The sequence below is a fragment of the Nannobrachium achirus genome, assembly GCF_963921795.1.
Source record: "Nannobrachium achirus genome assembly, chromosome: 7".
Lineage (NCBI taxonomy): Eukaryota > Metazoa > Chordata > Actinopteri > Myctophiformes > Myctophidae > Nannobrachium > Nannobrachium achirus.
In genome coordinates, this window is record NC_137816.1 from 66994310 (window position 1) to 67013930 (window position 19621).

The following is a 19621-nucleotide window of genomic DNA, read 5'->3' on the forward strand; positions in this document are numbered from 1 at the left end:
AAGTTTCTCCATAAGCTTTCAACTATCACAACTATTACAACTTTCTTTTAGAAAATGACCATCCATTGGATTAAAATGCTTATTATTAAACAATATGGAAGATATGGCTATTTCTGCAGGCCCATTACAGTATTGTAACATCTGTGGCCCGGGGGTAAGCAGTTGACATTTGAAATAAACGTTAGTTTAATAGTAGCCATGCAGGGGAAATCGTTGCGTTTCTTTCCGTATGCTGCATGATTAAAACACATTGGATTTGGTGTGCAAGGCTGTGCGGAATCCACACTGCGGATCCGAAAAGGAGTCAATGAGTTTTTTACCGCATTCGACAAGACGCACAAATCGAACTGGGTTCGGTTGGGAAAAAAAAACGCACAGCCGCAGCCACCTGCTGCATGGCAAATTCGGAGTCGGTGTGCATGAGGTCATAGAGAATCATTGTTTTCTTTTAAAAAATGAAATCGTCTGTTTTTTCCGTGCAAGAAAAACGCTTTTGTGTACAAAGCGCTTAAACCAGGTTGAAGCAGACACATTTCTCTGGCCAATAGCATTTGTTCACCGATCTCTGTGCCCGCCTCTTCTCCCCCCACCCCACTCTGTCTATATATATTCCATACTATTATACCATTATTTTTTGGCTTGAAGCGAGCCCACAATTGTCTCAGTAGCAACAATATTTTCTAGTTTGAATTAATAGTTGAAACTTGGGCAGTGCTGGTACCCTAATGGGAGGTGCTCGGAGGACAACCAGTGAGCTGCGGCCCACCAGTTGCGAACTACAGTATGACTCACCAGTTTTCATTGATACTTTACTTGTCTTGTCTTTCCATTTTCTCCAAAAGTACAAACATGCATATTTGCTGCCTTTTTGTCTCAGTCATTTAGCAACCCTTATTTTTGTGCCATCTGGTGCAACATAAAAATAAATCACTCTAATTAGCTCTTAAGAAAGGTCTTCTATCTCCCTCTTTCTCCACACAATGGTACAGTTTGACTTGTTCTAATAGAATATGGGCTACTGGACAATAATCTGCTGCACAGCTCAGCAGTCAACAGCAGTCAAAGCTGACAGTATATTTAAAAATATAAGATGTGAATTTGCATAACTTAGAATTACTTCACCCTCTTTTATCTCTCACTCTTTCTTTTTCACATGACACAGATAAACAAAGCAACGGTCTTATTTCATTATTCTCCAAATTTAAACCTGTATTGCAGGGAGAAAATAAACATTTCTTCATAGAGTAGTAATCCTGGTCGTGAGCTGAAACACGAGTCCGTTTCAGGTCCTTAACACATTCATAAAACCGAGAAAGCATTTTAACCACTATAACCATTATTTACTGGCTATTCAAAGAAATCTAGAACATTTGTGACAAATCTTTGAATATCTATCATTTTAAAGCGAACATTTTTTAATTCAAGTCAAGACCGAGACCAGATAAAATACATTGAATAAATACAATAAATATTGAAAATCCTCATTTGATAGGTACTGAGGTGTGGTTAGTGGTTATTATCCCTTTTCATTGCAGTTAAAAGTATGGATTCTCAGAACATTGGCCTAATTTAACATCTTGAAAAGTTTATAGTTTCTGCTATTATTTAAATGAAATGAAAATATCGACTTTGGAATTTTGGACACATTCCTGGCAGATGTTTTTAAATCTCTGCTCATTAACATTATTTAAAAACAACTGAAGATTACATTGAAATGAATGCAAACCTTTGAACATGCATAACTCATGCTGTTTAAGCTATTGCCATGCAACGTCAATACACATAATACAGTATGTGCGTCTCTTCATGAAGAACAACTTTCACTTTCTGACTGTGTGTGTGTGTGTGTGTGTGTGTGTGTGTGTGTGTGTGTGTGTGTGTGTGTGTGCGTGTGCGCGCGCGCGCGTGTGTGTGTGTGTTTGTGTGTTTGTGTGTGTGTGTGTGTGTGTGTGTGTGTGTGTGTGTGTGTGTGTCAACAGCTTCCATGGCTGGTGGTGATTCTGGATTAGGGAAGGTAAGGAATTTGACCTTTGTATTGCAGACAACTTTCAGGTGACACACACACACACACACACACACACACACACACACACACACACACACACACACACACACACACACACACACATGCACGTGTGGGGGAGAGAGTTGCAGCCCCAGCCTGAAGCCTCAAAAGTCTAGTATCTGACCTCGTTCCATGGGGAGTAATGGTTAAGATATTGGACTTTCACGCGGGAGACCCGGGTTCGGAGCCGGGTGGGGACGTTCGGATCACCTCCGTTACAAACGCGCGCACACACACACACACACACACACACACACACACACACACACACTCCTGGGTGAGAGATAGAGGTTTTGTGCAGCGACAGACCTGTTCCCAAATGGTCCGAACTTTATTTGTCCCACCGCTTTTTCCTCTGCTTTCTTTTTCTTTGAGGAAGCCTGATTTACACTGATAAGCAAACATGTTCTAATGTGCAGTGCATGCAGCTTGCCTGCTTGTTACCCTTAATATGAATATTAAGCCACTCCGTGGCTTTTGGAAGTGTTTTAAATCATAGATTGATTATTAAATAATATAAATAATAACATGCACCGCTCGCTGGCACTGCACAGCAGTGCATAGTCTGCATACACACTTTATTTATTCTGTTGTGTGAGGGAAGTAAATGTCTGCTAAGAGGATTTAAACATCCAATGCAAGGACAGCAGTTATAGGTGAGAACCCCTTTGCGTAAAAAAAAAAAAGAAACGAAAAAGAAAAAAGAGTATTTCACAGCATGCCTGTTCCTCGCTCGTATTTAACCCTGGCCAACACACTGTGTGTGCACGCGTGCGTGTGTGTAGGAATACGTTAGACAGGTCCTGACAGATAGACAAAGGCTACGTCTTTGAAGACATAATCATGAATTAATCATGAAGCCTTTATTTATACATTTTATTTTATTTTTTACTAGTGCCTCTAGGACGTGTCTAGGAACCGGGTTACACCGATAGGCGGTAGAGATTATTAGTTTTCTTTATTATTTTTTTATTTATGTGTTTGTAGGAGTTCACCATGGGGTCATCATTAGAGGAACGTATCCTGAAAGCTCTGCGTGATCTGGATGAGAAGGACTACAAGAGCTTCATGTGGCTTCTGCGACGTCGTGAAAATGTTGCAGGTTTCGAGCCGCTGACAAAGAGTGATCTGCAGAAAGCTGACATCGAGGACGTTGTTGACCTGATCGTTGAACGTTTCCCCGGTAAAGAATGTCTCATCATGGCCACTGTTCTGCAGAAGGTCGTGAGGGATGATCTAGCGGGGATGTTTAGAGACACACCAACAGGTAAGGAGAGAGGATGGATAATGTCTATAAGTTAATGTGGTAACACTTGCTATGCATTCCATGTCTATAATACCTTTTATTCCAGGCTAAACTGTTAGGCCCCTATTCTTAGAAAGGTGAACTAAGGGGCAGAAAGGGGCTCTGGGGCATAAGCTTCTTTGACTGGTCGTTTCACACTTCCAGAAATACATATAGATTTATATTAAACCCTTCAACTGCAAAATTATTATTTTTAAATAGACATACGCGTTGTAATTACAGTCTGAGGGGGGGGGGGGGGGGTCTGAAACACACAGTTATTCAATTTTCTAGTCAAGGAAAAAATCATCATCATCAATGTCACGTGACCACGGCACAAATCACATGGTCTCCAACTTCAAAATAAAAGCTAGTCTAGCTCTAGTCTAACATCCAAGCAATAGGATCAACAGCCAGACAGACAGACAGACAGACAGGCAGGCAGGGCAGGCAGACAGACAGGCAGGCAGGGCAGGCAGACAGGGCAGGGCAGGCAGACAGGCAGACAGGCAGGGCAGGCAGGCAGGCAGGCAGGCAGGCAGGCAGGCAGGGCAGGCAGACAGACAGACAGACAGACAGACAGACAGACAGGCAGGGCAGGCAGGGCAGGCAGACAGACAGACAGACAGACAGACAGACAGACAGACAGACAGACAGACAGACAGACAGACAGGCAGGCAGGCAGACAGACAGGGCAGGCAGGCAGGCAGGCAGGCAGGGCAGGCAGACAGGCAGGCAGGGCAGGCAGGCAGGGCAGGCAGGCAGGCAGGCAGGCAGACAGACAGACAGACAGACAGACAGACAGACAGACAGACAGACAGACAGACAGGCAGGGCAGGCAGACAGACAGACAGACAGACAGACAGACAGGCAGGGCAGGCAGGCAGGCAGGCAGGGCAGGCAGGCAGGCAGGCAGGCAGACAGGCAGGCAGGCAGGGCAGGCAGGCAGGCAGGGCAGGCAGGCAGGCAGGCAGGCAGGCAGGCAGGGCAGGCAGGCAGGCAGACAGACAGGCAGGCAGGGCAGGCAGGCAGGCAGGCAGGGCAGGGCAGGGCAGGGCAGGGCAGGCAGGCAGGCAGGCAGGCAGGCAGGCAGGCAGGTAGGGCAGGGCAGGCAGGCAGGCAGGCAGGCAGGCAGGCAGGCAGGCAGACAGGCAGGCAGGGCAGGGCAGGGCAGGCAGGCAGGCAGGCAGGCAGGCAGGCAGGCAGACAGACAGGCAGGCAGGGCAGGGCAGGGCAGGCAGGCAGGCAGGCAGACAGGCAGACAGGCAGGCAGGGCAGGGCAGGCAGGCAGGAAGGCAGGCAGGCAGGCGCTTAGAACATTGACATACAGAGTTATAGCGTGATGCCAATGACATACACTTTAATAAATATAAGTATTAATAATATTAATGATTATTAGAGCGGTCAGTCGGTACACAGTAAAATCATCTGTGTTATTTTATCCATTAATAACTCTTGAGAGAGTATGAATTGAACCAAATGAACCCTTATTGGTCCATTTGGTTCCATTTATACTCTCTCTCTCTCTCTCTCTCTCTCTCTCTCTCTCTCTCTCTCTCTCTCTCTCGGGTTCAATCAACACTCAGGTTTTTACTGTGTAGTTTCATGGGTTAATTCAGTTTATTATTATTTATTACTTTACCCTATGCTCATACGTAGATTTAGCATCTATTTCTGATAGGATGTGAGGGGTCTAACTAGGGGTTTGTCATGATGCTGAATCCATTGCAAGCAATTGTTTTGCACAAAACGCATTCCTTGGGCTACAAATGGCCCCAGAAAATGAAGGTTTAGTGATGAAAAGTGATGAGTCATCACTTTTCATCAGTTTCATCGGTTTTGTGGGTGTTTTCTGGGGCCATTTGTAGCCCCAATTAATGTCACATCCTACTTAAATGCCCAGAAAAAAAATGTTTTCTGGGTATTTTCCTCCTGTATAGAAAGTCGATGGGAGACCAACTCTAGCGGCTGATAACATCAATTAAGCTGGGTCTCAGAAAGGGTTATCATACCAAAATGTAAACTAGAGACATGTAGGAAGTCAAAAATGTAAAAAATGTACGGTCACCTTGGGTGGTACCAATTTGTGAAGATATCAGAATTGGCCCCAGGCCTAATTGTATGGTTCAGATTGGGGATAGTTGTGAGAAAAGGTTAAAAATTAACCCCATGGGACATTAGTTGACCACGGCAACAAGCAGAAATCATAACTAGACATCATAAGGGTCCTAAAAAACCTGTGGTATAAAAAAAATACACCTTAATTTATCTGTACAAAGAGAAGTATAGACGTGTTTTGAACATTTTTGGGTTATTTCTCGCCGTTTCTGTCCTGAAATAGGGTCAAGATGTGCTTAAATGTTAAAAATAACCACTTTAATGAATTCCCTGGGTCAGAATCATATAGAAAAGTGTGTTCATTTGTCCCTGTAGGTTGTTTACATCAAGAGTTATGGCATTTTCTGTTATGACCATTGTATGGTTCAGATTGGGAATAGTTGTGAGAAAAGGTTAAAAATGAACCCCATGGGACATTAGTTGACCACGGCAACAAGCAGAAATCATAACTAGACATCATAACGGTCCTAAAAAAAACAGGTTTCGAATTGGGGTCATTGGGGTGCTGGTAGACCCCTCTCTCCTGCCTTACTAATATGGGGATGATCTTGACGGGAGCTCCCATGTCCCTCGCAAAAATGCAGGCACAGTGTTTGACAGCTAGGCTAATTTTCAGTCTCATTTACCTACTATACACTATACTATAAAGGAAAAAATGACTCCCAAACAATCTGCTTTAAGTGGGATGTGAGGGGTCAAACTAGGGGTTCTTGATTATGGGGTCCGTTTTTAGCCCAAGGAATGTTGAGCTCCCATGTCCCTCGCGAAAATGCAGGCAAAATGTTTGACAGCTAGGGTAACTTTCAGTCTCATTCACTTACTATACACTATACTATAAAGGAAAAAATTACTCCCAAAAAAATCTGCTTTAAGTGGGATGTGAGGGGTCAAACTAGGGTTTTTTAATTATTCTGAATCCATTGCAAGCATTTGTTTTGCATGAAAAACATTCCTTGGGCTAAAAACGGACCCCATAATCAAGAACCCCTAGTTTGACCCCTCACATCCCACTTAAAGCAGATTGTTTGGGAGTCATTTTTTCCTTTATAGTATAGTGTATAGTAAGTGAATGAGACTGAAAGTTACCCTAGCTGTCAAACATTTTGCCTGCATTTGTGCGAGGGACATGGGAGCTCAAATTGTTATTTAACCTTCATAGTTGACCAAACCACTGAGAAACGGACCTTTGCTCTCGCGGTCACGGAAGTATCGGATTCGCCCCAACTATAAAGAAATCTTTCCAAAATCTTTTCAAAGTTGTTGTAAGAGGGCCATTAGAGGAGAAAAAAAGTCCCCCTATTCTGTGTTGCCTAGAACTGGAGGATTGATTGTGGGGTTTGGCTTGCAAAGTACATCTTGATGACATCATAAAAGTGTACTTTGATGAGTGTTTACTTTGATGAGAATCATCAACTTATCAAAGTCTGATTGTACTAATGGAACCAAATGGACATTAAAATGTACACATATCTGGTGAGTGAGGCTCCCGACACACATGTAGGTTTTAACCCTTTTCCAAAACATGGGGGAGGCGGGGGGCAGAGTCCTGCACGGGTCCAATTTTGACAACCCGCGCCCGCCCCGATCCGTGAACCGCCCGTCTACCCGTGATTATATCAAAATCAAAACCAGATCTGCCCCGCCCGTCAAAAAAAGGACCCGTCGCCCGCCCCGCTACCCGTGATTACAAGCATTAAAGTAAATAGCCTACAGCCGCACGTGTGTTCTTCCAATGGCATCGTACTCTATTTTCACTCCATAGTTGATCGTCCCTGCACGCCGTCGCCGTCGGAAAATGCTGTTATTAATCCTATTATTAATATTATTATTTGGATAAAGTAGAACAACCTTTAAAACCAATCATAATCGTTTAAAATTGTATCATGATCTGACACTGTCACGACAGCTTGTTGCTGCTGCGTTCTGCCTCCGCTGCTGTGTGCAGTTGTATTTGTCATACGATGGTGTCGCGCATTGAAAATATCAGAGCTACAAGCTCACAACATGTCGGAACTTGCAGCTTTGTGAGCTTGCATGTCCACTATGCTCGACACGCACCGTTATACGCTGAAGCACATATCCAGCTTTTCACAGCTGAAAGAGGGAACTGAAGGATGTTAAACAGCCTGAGATAATCTAAACCAAACCGGACCAAGTTGACGATAATAAAACAGGGATCCGAACTCCTAATAGTCGTGGAATCATGTGGAATCATGTGTACATTATCAGTGCTGTGTTCAACCTGTAACGCACATATACGGCGTCTGCTGTCGGCAATAAAAATATGAATAGCGTCTGCCCTCGTGAACCTTTCAAAATAGCGTATCTGATATGCATTATGCACTGGCGTCTGCCCTGGCCACTAGGGATGTTCCTAGCGACTAATTTCACTGACGTGTACACGACAATTTTGAAACCGAATATTCGACTTTTCGTTTTTTTTCTTTCTTTCTTTTCATCAGTTGCAGCTGCAACAACAGCTGATGTCTGACTGGATTCGCTATACTAACGGAGCAACAGCTCTGCTTTCTTCAAAGTTAGCTACATAATGGTATTCCATTCTCAGCCAATGTATGATTAAGCATTCTCCTTGGCTTGTTCTCACCTCAAAATATGGATTAATTCATGGACCCGATCACAGATGCAGCGTGCAGGGTATCCTACTCGAGGTAACGAGTGATTCACATCCAGTATCTTTAAGATACACTTCGCTTTGCCATTCATTTACTCGCGCAACTTAAGAAGACACCAGGCAGCAGACAGCCTGCCTGGTGTGTGGCTCCGTGCAGCCATGCACACTCACTGCAGGTCACCGCGACGGCGCGACCACTGACCACAGCGCGCAACAGTCAGACTGTGACACAGTCATGCTCCGCAAATCAACCAAGGGAATGCTTAATTTGCTTGTTAAAAAGTAACATTTTATTAAGACAAGCCAGTAATATGGGCGCAGAATTTAAATGTTTAATAAAGTTAATATAATTAAAATCTCAATAATTAAAAACATATTTAATAGAATAATCGAATAGTATTTTCAAAACGAATAGTGGTTTACAAACCGTTTAGTCGGATAACAGAATACACACGCACATCCCTACTGGCCACACGAATAGCCGCAGATCATAGATTATAGTATACCCTCAAAAAAAGTCTAGAACACACCACGGAATATTACACAATCAAGCACCTTTCTGATCTATGGATGTGGTTGTGAAAGTTGGACAAGCTGACTGCAGGCAAGTCATCCTTCCTTGCCCCCATCATGACAAAACAAAATGAACCCTCAGACTTGTTTGCATATTTAGGTTTAATGAGATGTAGCTAAAGCCCAACTCATACTAGTTTGGGCAACTACATTGCACTAGGAAAGCAGTTCACTCGCACCCACTTTATTCAGTTGTGTGTCGGTGTCCTGGCAGCAGCAGGCTGCTGCCTCACTGCCGCTCCATGTGTGTGACTTGACATTTAGGCGTAGTACTGTATGCATGCCGTGGTTCTGTCCTGCTGCTCACTGTGTGGGCTCTTGTGACGTTGTTTTAGGCAGAAACAGTTGTCTGATTTTCACAGTAAAATGTCACCCACCCGTGTTTAGTCGCACACCGCCCGTCCCCGTCCCCGCAAATGTATAATTGAATATATTCCACCCATTTCCGTCCGTCAAACAGGGGGCCCGACCCGTTGCAGGACTCTGGCGGGGGGTAAGGTTCCGTTCAATTCATTCCCTATGGAAGTCACTTGTTTTGATAAGGGAAGCTTCCCGTAAGAGGCCGGGAACACATTTTGTGTTTGGGAGGGGCTTACAGTACATGTACAGTATGTAGCAACATATTTGTTTTTGTAGGCTAATTTCTGATTTAGGCCTAACTATAGGTTAGGCCTAAATGGGTTAAGCTCTCCTTATGGCTGGATTTAAGGGAAGAGGTTTCCATAAGGTTCTCATAGGAAGTGGTAGGTGAGCAGCCAGGTGCAGCCACGCTGCTGGGAGAAGGCTTGATGAGATACTTGGGCAGAGTTCAACGGCCAACCAATAGGACAGAAGACGTGTGCTGCTATGCCACAGGGCTGGGTCTCACTACACAAACACTGGAGGCTGGATTTCTTTTTTCTTTTTTTTTTTGCAAGTGGTGGTCATGGTGCCAGTCTGGTCCAGTCAATAATCCAACAGGCACATATAATCTACAGCTCTCAAATTGCTTGTATTCATTCCCCCTCCCGCTAGATGTTACATCCACGCTATAGGCTTTAATTGCATTTAATAAAAACTAGCTAGTTTGGCAAGGACACGCCTACATCTCAATGTCCATACAAACTAAGATTACCAAAACAATTACCACATTTTTTTTACGTATGGTCAACCTTACAATGGATTTTACAGAACATCCAGCCACATGAACCATGAAACCATATAGCCATCAAACCTTCAACTCAAGAACAAATAATCACACAAAAATCTCCAAAATCACTCCCAGCTAACCCCCAAAATCCAATCCACAGTTTAAATACAGTTCTCGCGTCACTTCGACCCAGTCATTATTCAGAGCAGCACAGAATACAGTGTATTTTGTTCAGTTTGAAATAAAAATCAAATGGAAATTAATCAACCCACACTCCCACAGTCTGCTTTAGCATGGTGTGTGTGGCAAAACCTCTACAGTGCGTGTGAAGTACCGGTAGCAAAGGCATCCACGTCTAACTCCCCCCACCCACCCTGATAAGCACTTGGGATTAAAGGAGTTGAAACATTCAATTTGGTTTGACTCAGTTGCCTCTGACATACATTGTAAAAATAGAAGATCTACAAGGTTGTAGAGCGGCTATTTCTATCCATCTACAATCTTTACTACTTGCAGGGGTAATAATAAAATAGGTGATCTGGCGCTGACTGCTGGCGGAACTGAAAACAACTGGTGAGTTAAGCCCCTATCAGAGTGTACGGTGGAGAGCTATCCACCGGTGGAAAGCTCTCCACCTCAAGTCAGAAAATAAGTGCAGGACATCGTAGTACGCCACGGTGGAGTCCTATTCACCGTGACTGACTAGTCTAGATTGACCAATCAGTGAACGAGGTGTAGAGCTTGTCTGTCTGATAGTAAAAACAGAGAGATGTGTTGGGACTCACGGTGGAAAGCTCTCCACCGCGAGGAATGATGTAACGTTGTAGTTTCATGACTCAAAAAGACTCGAAAAGACTACACCGCGGTGTAAAGCCTTCCACCGCCGAGGCGACTATGATGCCGGCTTAAGATTCTCAGGGAGAGTAAGAACATGATATAACAGGAGAAAATTATACAACACCGGGGTTAGGGTTAGGTTTAGGGTTATTTAGGGTTACGATTAATTAGTGTTTGGTGTTATGGTCAGGATTAGCATTCACAAGGTTAGCATTCCCCAGCGTCAGCAGGTTAGCAATCACCAATCTTGAACAGTGGAGTTAGATTCTGAGGGGGTAAGAAAATGATAACACTGGCACTGTTGGTTGACAAACCGTCTGTTTGATTGGCGCTGCAACGGCGAGCCTCCGGTTGATTTCTTCCTAGGATTCAACAAACGCAGACTTTAACTTTAAGCCATGATGATCCACCTCTGACACAGCGACCCACCATCTTGCTTCAGCGAATGTGACGTGGATGCGTGGGGGTGTGTGTCGGGGACTGAACGTGACTGTCCGTGTGTGTGTGTGTGTGTGTGTGTGTGTGTGTGTGTGTGTGTGTGTGTGTGTGTGTGTGTGTGTGTGAGAGAGAGTGTGTGTGTGTGTGTGTGTGTGTGTGTGTGGGTGTGGGTGTGGGTGTGGGTGCGACAGCAGATCGCTACAAAATTCACAAGTTGATTGTTCATCAAAATGTATACATACTAGCTGTATCTGTCATTGCAGCTCAGCAGATGCGTGATATGCTGAAGGCTGAATTCGAGAAACTTACCGTTGCATCAAACCTGATGAATAGTTTATTAATCTATGTGTCCATAGTTTGCTTGTTCTGTTGATGGTTCATCAAAATGTACAAATATCTGTCATTGCAGCTCGGGGGGTGTGTGATCTGAGGGCTCAATTTGAGAATTTGAGACTAAGGACTGCATCAAACCAACAGAGAGGTGAGAAGTTGTATTTCATTCAGTTGTACTTCACTTGCACATACATACATACTTCACTTGCACATACATATATACTTCACTTGCACATACATACATACTTCACTTGCGCATACATACAGTGTTGAAAATGTATATATGTGCATGTTGAGTTTGTTTAAATGTGCGCAAAAGTATGTATGTATGTGTGTGTGCAAAAGTATGTATATATGTGTGAGCAAAAGTATGTATGTGTGTGTGCTAAAGTATGTATATAACAGGAAGGCACAATGATATATCCGGAAGGGACCCTACATTTAGATTTCAAATTAAAAGCTTTTGGAAAAGCAAAAGCCCTACTGCTGAGCGGAGTGCACAACTGATGAAAGCAGCAGCAGAATGCAAAAATGAAGACAGTCCATTTGATTTGTTTTGTTTTGATTTGTTCGCAAATAGCGCAGCTATTTTTAGACCCCTAGTGCCGTAGCGTCCAACAAACGCTACACGTTACTATCCCGGCGAAATTTGACTGCTAAATAAAGTTTGTGAGGAAAATAATTCCCAACAGATCCCCAAACGTGTTGTTCTGCGCAGCGCAACTTTGCTTTCACTTAATTCAACGAACCTCCTGTCCTCCTCTGTGTAGCGAGAAGAGACTAAAGCAAGGGATTTATGGCTCTTTGAAGTGAGACCGAGCCAAGGATCTGTCTCACTATGCGCTCTCTACTTCGCGCTCTCTACTGCGCGAACCGGATCCCATCGTTCACTTCAAAGAGCCGTTCAAAAGATTCGATTCGTTCGCGGACGTCCCACCTCTCCCTGCAACGACACGGTGAAGTGTTCAGAGAGCGTCTGAGTGAGAACTGACATACAAGCTCACATCGCGTTGCTAATGCCAACATTGAGCTTGTAGATCAACGGGGGGAGCATAAATCAGGCTTGAGGCGCTGCACTGCAGCCAGAGATGGACAGTACTTGACCCGAGTAGCCTACTTGAGTAAGAGTACAGAGTACTCCTGGTCACATTTACTCCAATCCATAGTACACTCAGTCAAAATGTTACAAGTAAGAGTAAAAAAGTACTTGCTTTTAAATAAACGTATGTATTCAAGAGTACATACCGGTACATGCTTTTTTAAGCTACTTGAAGTACAACTAAAAGTAAAAGTACTCAAGTACATTTACTCAGTTACTGTCCACCGCTGGCTGCAGCTTATCAGCTGTTTCGACAGCCAACATATTCTCACCTTTAAAGCTAACTAATGACAGTGAAGTGTCAATTTAAGGACCAATAGACATTTTTAATACCTAAAAAAATATAAATAAAAGAACAAAACTGCATCAAAAGTTATCAACTATAAAAAACTGGTCAAACATTGGCCAAATTGACAATATAGTAAAAGAGGCACAAATTGTGAAAATGGCAGATCTACAAGCTTGTGTTCCGAGGCCTTGTGAGCTTGTAGATCTGCTTTTTTCACAAAATGTATTGGTGGAACAGAAATGTGAAACTAAATATAATGCCTCAACTCCTAATTCCAATTGCTTGTCAGGGTGGGGTCCCCAGTTCAAATAGGATTTTTTGGGGGGGTCACAGCCTGAAAAGGTACACATTTAATTTAAAAAGTAAATGAAAGGATGACACAAAAAGCCAGACATGAGGGCTTGTTTCCAGTTTTATAATAATCAATCGAACTGAGCATTTTTTGCCTGCCTATTTGTTTGGTGGAAAGTTGTACTTGATCATGAAGTTGATAAAACAAAAAAAAAAGTAGCTTTGTTGTAGTAAGCTACTTTTGCCGTGTAGCTTGTAGCTTGCTTTGCTACATTTTCTGTGGGTAGCTTCGTTGTAGCTTAAGCTATATTTCATCAAGAGTAGCTTGTAGCTTAGCTTACTACATTTTCCAAGTAGCTTGTCCATCACTGTCTCTCATATGTTTATGAGCTGCAAACCAAACTGAGATTGTATTTTTTAGGAAAGGATTTTTGTATGTTTTTTATTGTTTTAACTGCCTAATCTTAGAAGGTATTATATGTCAGCCCAACTAACCTCTGCATCGTATTATTTTAATACTATTTCACCCCCAGGGTGGGTAAGCATCGAACAAGCATCTATTTCAAATTTACTATTACATTTATATATATTTTCCAAAAGCTTTTAATTTGAAATCTAACTGTAGGGTCCCTTCCGGATATATCATTGTGCCTTCCTGTTATATACATACTCAGGCACACACACATACATACTTTTGCACACACATATATACATTGCGCACATTTAAACAAACTCAACATGCACATATATACATTTTCAACACTGTATGTATGCGCAAGTAAGTACGTATGCATGTGCAAGTGAAGTATGTATGTATGTGTGAATGAAGCAGGGCCGTTTTTAGCTATAGGCGGTATAGGCGGTCGCCTAGAGCGCCATTCTAGAGGGGGTGCCGGGGGGGCGCCGAAATGGAGGGAGTGGACCCAAACCAGCCCAAAACCGGCCCAAAACCGACTAAATTCACGGCAAAACCCGCAGTGGGGGGGGGGGGCGCATTCGAGAGAGCTCGCCTAGAGCGCCGATTAGACGCGCTACGGCCCTGGAATGAAGTATGTATGTATGTGTGAATGAAGTATGTATGTATGTGCAAGTGAAGTATGTATGTATGTGCGAATGAAGTATGTATGTATGTGCAAGTGAAGTATGTATGTATGTGCAAGTGAAGTATGTATGTATGTGCAAGTGAAGTATTATGTGCGAATGAAGTATTTATGTATGTGCAAGTGAAGTATGTATGTATGTGCGAATGAAGTATGTATGTATGTGCAAGTGAAGTATGTATGTATGTGCAAGTGAAGTATGTATGTATGTGCAAGTGAAGTATGTATGTATGTGCGAATGAAGTACCGATATGTATGTATGTGCAAGTGAAGTATGTATGTACATGCAAGTGAAGTATGTATGTATGTGCAAGTGAAGGACCATTATGTATGTATGTGCAAGTGAAGTGTACATGTATGTGTGAGTTGACTATGCTATATCGGCCTAAACGGCTTCTCATAGGTAAGAGGTCAGGTGTAACGATACATTTTAACAGCGATACGTTAGGCATCACGATACTTGTTGACAATACGCTACATGGACGATGTTGGTTCATTCATGGTGAAATGATACGATAAAATATCGGATGGCAATAGTTTATGGCGACTTGCAACGATAGATTTGTCTGCTGTTTGTGTTAGGTGGTTAAAATTATGGATTTTACAGAACATATAACCACATGAACCATGAAACCATATAACCAGGAAACCAAACCTTCAACTCAAGAACAAATAATCACACAAACACAGAGAATCTCCATTTAATGCAATGTATTGAAATCACTCCCAGCAAACCCACAAAATCCAGTCCACAGTTTAAACACAGTTCTCACGTCAGTTCAACCCAGTCAGTATTCAGTGCAGCGCGACCTTTCTTATCAGTTTGACGTGGACCAGAAATTGTGCACATAGGCTCAAACATCACACGTTAATCGATAGAATATGAAAGACAATTTACTGACTTCTGAGTAACAAAGTAGGACATCATATTTGTATGCTACTGTATAATAAGCCATCTGCTTATTACAAAATTATTTGAATTGTTGTATAACACATTTAGTAATATATAGTATATATATTATATAGTATATAGTATATTTATGTTGCCTATGAAACTAAGTTACTTAGTTATTAGTCATTATCGTCATTAGCCTCTGCTCTAAAAAATAAAGTCTCCCTTAGCTCTCCCGATAACAATTCCCTGGAGCTGCCACTGTGTGTGATATTCAAACTAAGATTACCAAAACAATTACCAAAGCTAGCCAGGAGAACAAATCTTCAACTCAGGAACAAATAATCACACAGAACATCTCCATTTAATGCAATGTATTGAAATCACTCCCAGCAAACCGCCAAAGTCCAGTCCACAGTTTGAATACTGACTGGGCTGAACTGACGTGAGAACTGTGTTTAGAGCAGCACAGAATACAGTGTGTTGTTCAGTTTGAAATAAAAAAGAAAAGGGAAATTAATCAGCCTAAACTCCCAGAGTCTGCTTTAGCATGGTGTGTGAGTGTGTGTGGCAAAACCTGTACGGTGTGTGTGAAGTAGCAAAGGCATCCATGTCTAACTCCCCCCACGGTCCACCCACCCTGATACGCACTTGGGATTATAGGAGTTGAAACATTCAATTTGGTTTGACTCAGTTCCCTCTGATAGATATTGTAAAATCACACCTGTGTGAACTGAGCGGTGGTCGTGGAGGCTGTGCAACAGCACTACTGGGTGGGTGCAGCGGGGTTAGTGTGCTTTACAATGCTGTAGTTTCTTCACACACTCTAATTTATTTGACCCTAAAACATTCAGTTTGTTAATAATAATAATAATACTTGACCACACATGCTGACCCACCCTTCCCCCCTGTGTGTGTGTGTGTGTGTGTGTGTGTGTGTGTGTGTGTGTGTGTGTGTGTGTGTGTGTGTGTGTGTGAGAACAACAGCGCCCCTCCCTTAACATGTGTGGTCAGAAAAGGTACTGTAGCCTTGAGGCTACATACAGACACGGACGGCCGGACGGCCGGACGGACACACACACGGCCACGTATAGGAGACGGTGTGACCACCACTCAAAAATAGAAGATCTACAAGCTTGTAGAGCATCTATTTCTATCCATCTACAATCTTTACTACTTGCAGGGTAATAATAAAATAGGTGATCTGGCGCCAACTGCTGGCCAAACTGAAAACAACTGGTGAGTTAGATTCTGAGGGAGAGTAAGAAATTGATATAATAGAGAGTAGAGACACACGGGTGCCTACAAATATGGGCGCCCTATTGTGATAGCGACCCCACTTCGGGTAAGGATGAACGGTGAACTGCAGCTGCCAATGCAATCCCAATGAGAGGAATTGTGAAATATCATAATTTCAGTGGTTAACTACTGAGGCAATAGCGATTTGTTTTGTTGTGTCCCATGCATTTAATTTTGCCTTTTTAAAGTGGCATATCTGTCATCTTGATACACTAACTCCAATATACTTTAATATACTTCATCTGTGAGTCAAAAGTGCTAGCATTGGAAATCTTAAGTTTAGGTGGTCGCATGCTACATACGTCATGAACGCATCCCTTGAGGTTTTCAATACCCAGATACGCTCGTCTCTCATGTATAATTAGGCTGTTTATTTTTGGGAAATGATCGTATCTCACTTCTTCCAAACGGAGTCTTGCAGGTTATTTTTGGATTAATACTAACCTGGAGAATTCACTCTGTAGTTGAAAAAGTCAGGATCTTCAAAGTCGGCGCTCATAAACGCACAGCAGTAAAGACAAGTGATGTCACTGAAAAGCGACAGGTTCTGTATCTGCCGTCTCCCCTCTTCTCTGTTAACATTATGGGTAACTCATTCAAGTGGCAAATTAAATGTGACACACATCATGTATTTAGCAAACAAGAAGATATGTTGGCAGAGTCAGGCCATACATTTGAAAACATATTTTTATTTAAATCAATATAGTCTTCAGTTCGTGTAGGATTATTTTAATATTAGGCTAACCACAGTTGAATTGAAATTACTTTCTATGGGCTGGCTTGCAGATCACTGTTCTCCCTTACCCGAAGCGGGGCCGCTGTTTCAATTGTGGGCGTGAATTTGTAGGCGCCCGTGTGTCTCTATGGGAGAAAATTATACAACACCGGGGTTAGGGTTAGGTTTAGGGTTATAATTAGTGTTTGGGGTTATGGTCAGGATTAGCATTCACAAGGTTAGCATTCACCAGCATCAGCAGGTTAGCAATCACCAGTCTTGAACAGGGGAGTAAGATTCTGAGGGGAGTAAGAAAATGATAACACTGGCACTGTTGGTTGACAAACCGCCTGTTTGCTCGGCGCTGCAACGGCGAGCCTCTGGTTGATTTCTTCCTAGGATTCAACAAACGCAGACTTTAACTTTAAGCCATGATGATCCACCTCTGACACAGCGACCCACCATCTTGCTTCAGCGAATGTGACGTGGATGCGTGGGGGTGTGTGTCGGGGACTGAACGTGACTGTCCGTGTGTGTGTGTGTGTGAGTGTGTGTGTGTGAGTGTGTGTGTGTGTGTGTGTGATAGAGCTGGGATACCCGACTGAAAACCTGTGTGGCCCGACAAGCCCGAAGGGCACAGGGCGGACGCATTTTCATAATTAATTATCGTACGTCGATTCGGGTCGGACATAATTGTTGATATAGCCTCTGCCTACCTATGACATGCATCATGCACTCTCTTTGATGATGCACGCAGCGTACAACTCCTGTGTGTGTGTGTGTGTGTGTGTGTGTGTGTGTGTTGCTCGCGACATAACTCTGAGCATGGAGAAAAGTCCCACGCTGAGGTAAACGCGTTGTTGTGGTTTGATTGGAAGTGGCGTGCCGCTGAATGGAGCTCCTAGCTTGTGTTTCCAGTACTGTCCCTTGCATTGCATGTTTATTTTTCGGCGCTGTTGTGTGCAGTCGCAGTGCACAATGCCAGCAGTCCATTCAACACACATCACATCACTCAAGTAAATCCTGGCTTTTATACTTCTTCATCGTGGTGTGTTCTGTGACAAAAGAGGCTGATCTACAAGATAACAACGCCTCGCATCCGCGACGCATGGTGAGCTTGTAGATCTGCTATTTTCCAGGCGCAGAAATGCAGAATGAGCGAGTCACTGTGTCAGACGTCTAGCGCAGCGCAGCGCGCGTTATTATTTTTATTATTTAATAATCAACGTAGCCTACTATTTAAACATTTTCACAATCCACAGTGTGGCTTAATAGATCACAGGGTAACAAGCAGGCACGCTGCATGCACTGCACATTAGAACAAGTTTGCTAGTCAGTGTAAATCAGTGGCTTCCTCAAAGAAAACGAAATGAGGCGAATAAGCGTTGGAAACATAAGGTTCGGGCCTCTGCACAGGTCGGACGCATTTTAATGATTAACGTCGATTCGGGGCGGACAAAAAACTCTCTGACACGTTTCGGAACGGACAGAACAAATGATATTGGTTCAGATGCACTGATATCAACTTGTAATTGTATTGAATTGTCCAAAAATGCTGAAAAATAAAACAAACTGAACTGAACTGAACCGAAACCAATCACCCTGCCAGATGCCATTGCCTTAAAGAGCAGACACGAAACCCGTTGGATTTAGGATCCCCTAAATCCTCAATGATTTCCCTCTCAATCCTTTCCCTCTCTCTGCAAAGAGCAGCTTTGCCTTGAAATAAATGTATATTATATTGACCGGTGAGTCCCATGTACAGAACGTATGCGCGATGTTCAAAGTAGAGTTGGTCCTGTTCTTGGGAGCGTGCGTGTCTGTGGCTCGCACTGCCGCCGTCGCACTGTTATCTGCCATGCGCTGCATCAACACACCATGATGTAGTGCGTTGATAGCTTTTAACTCTGCTTTTTTGAGTGCCGCACGCCGCATCGCACATCTATCAAGGAAGCAAATAAAAACACTACAGATTGATTTTTTTAATGAAAACATCTCCATAATCCTTGGAGAGTCCCACTTTCAGGACCAATGAATAATTGTGTCCCTATTAAATCTGTAAATATTTAAACGTTGGCTATTTGCCGATCTACCAGCTTGTCAGTGCGCTCCTGTCCAAAGTTTCCCGACCTTGATTCTAAAAGCTCTGAGCTTTGATTAGCTTTATATAAAACCATATTTGGAAGGTATACCTATCATCACCCACTCTTACTTATTATAGAGAATGAATCAAACTGAACAGAGTGAATGGCATGAGGCGCACCGCAAATCATTGTCTATAATATTATATATTATAATCTTATATAAACACAAATGACACAAGGAATTGACACTCACTTCTGCTGATTATGGTAAAGATAGAACCACTGAGATTCGTGGATAATTATGTCAGAAGGAGACCTCTGAATGGCCTCACTCCAGAGTCCATGCATTCCATTATCAGCGCCACTCGCTCTCTACCAGAGTGGCAGAGCGGGTGGCATAGCAGGAGCTTTTATCATCCGAAATACGCATTCCTAAATCTGT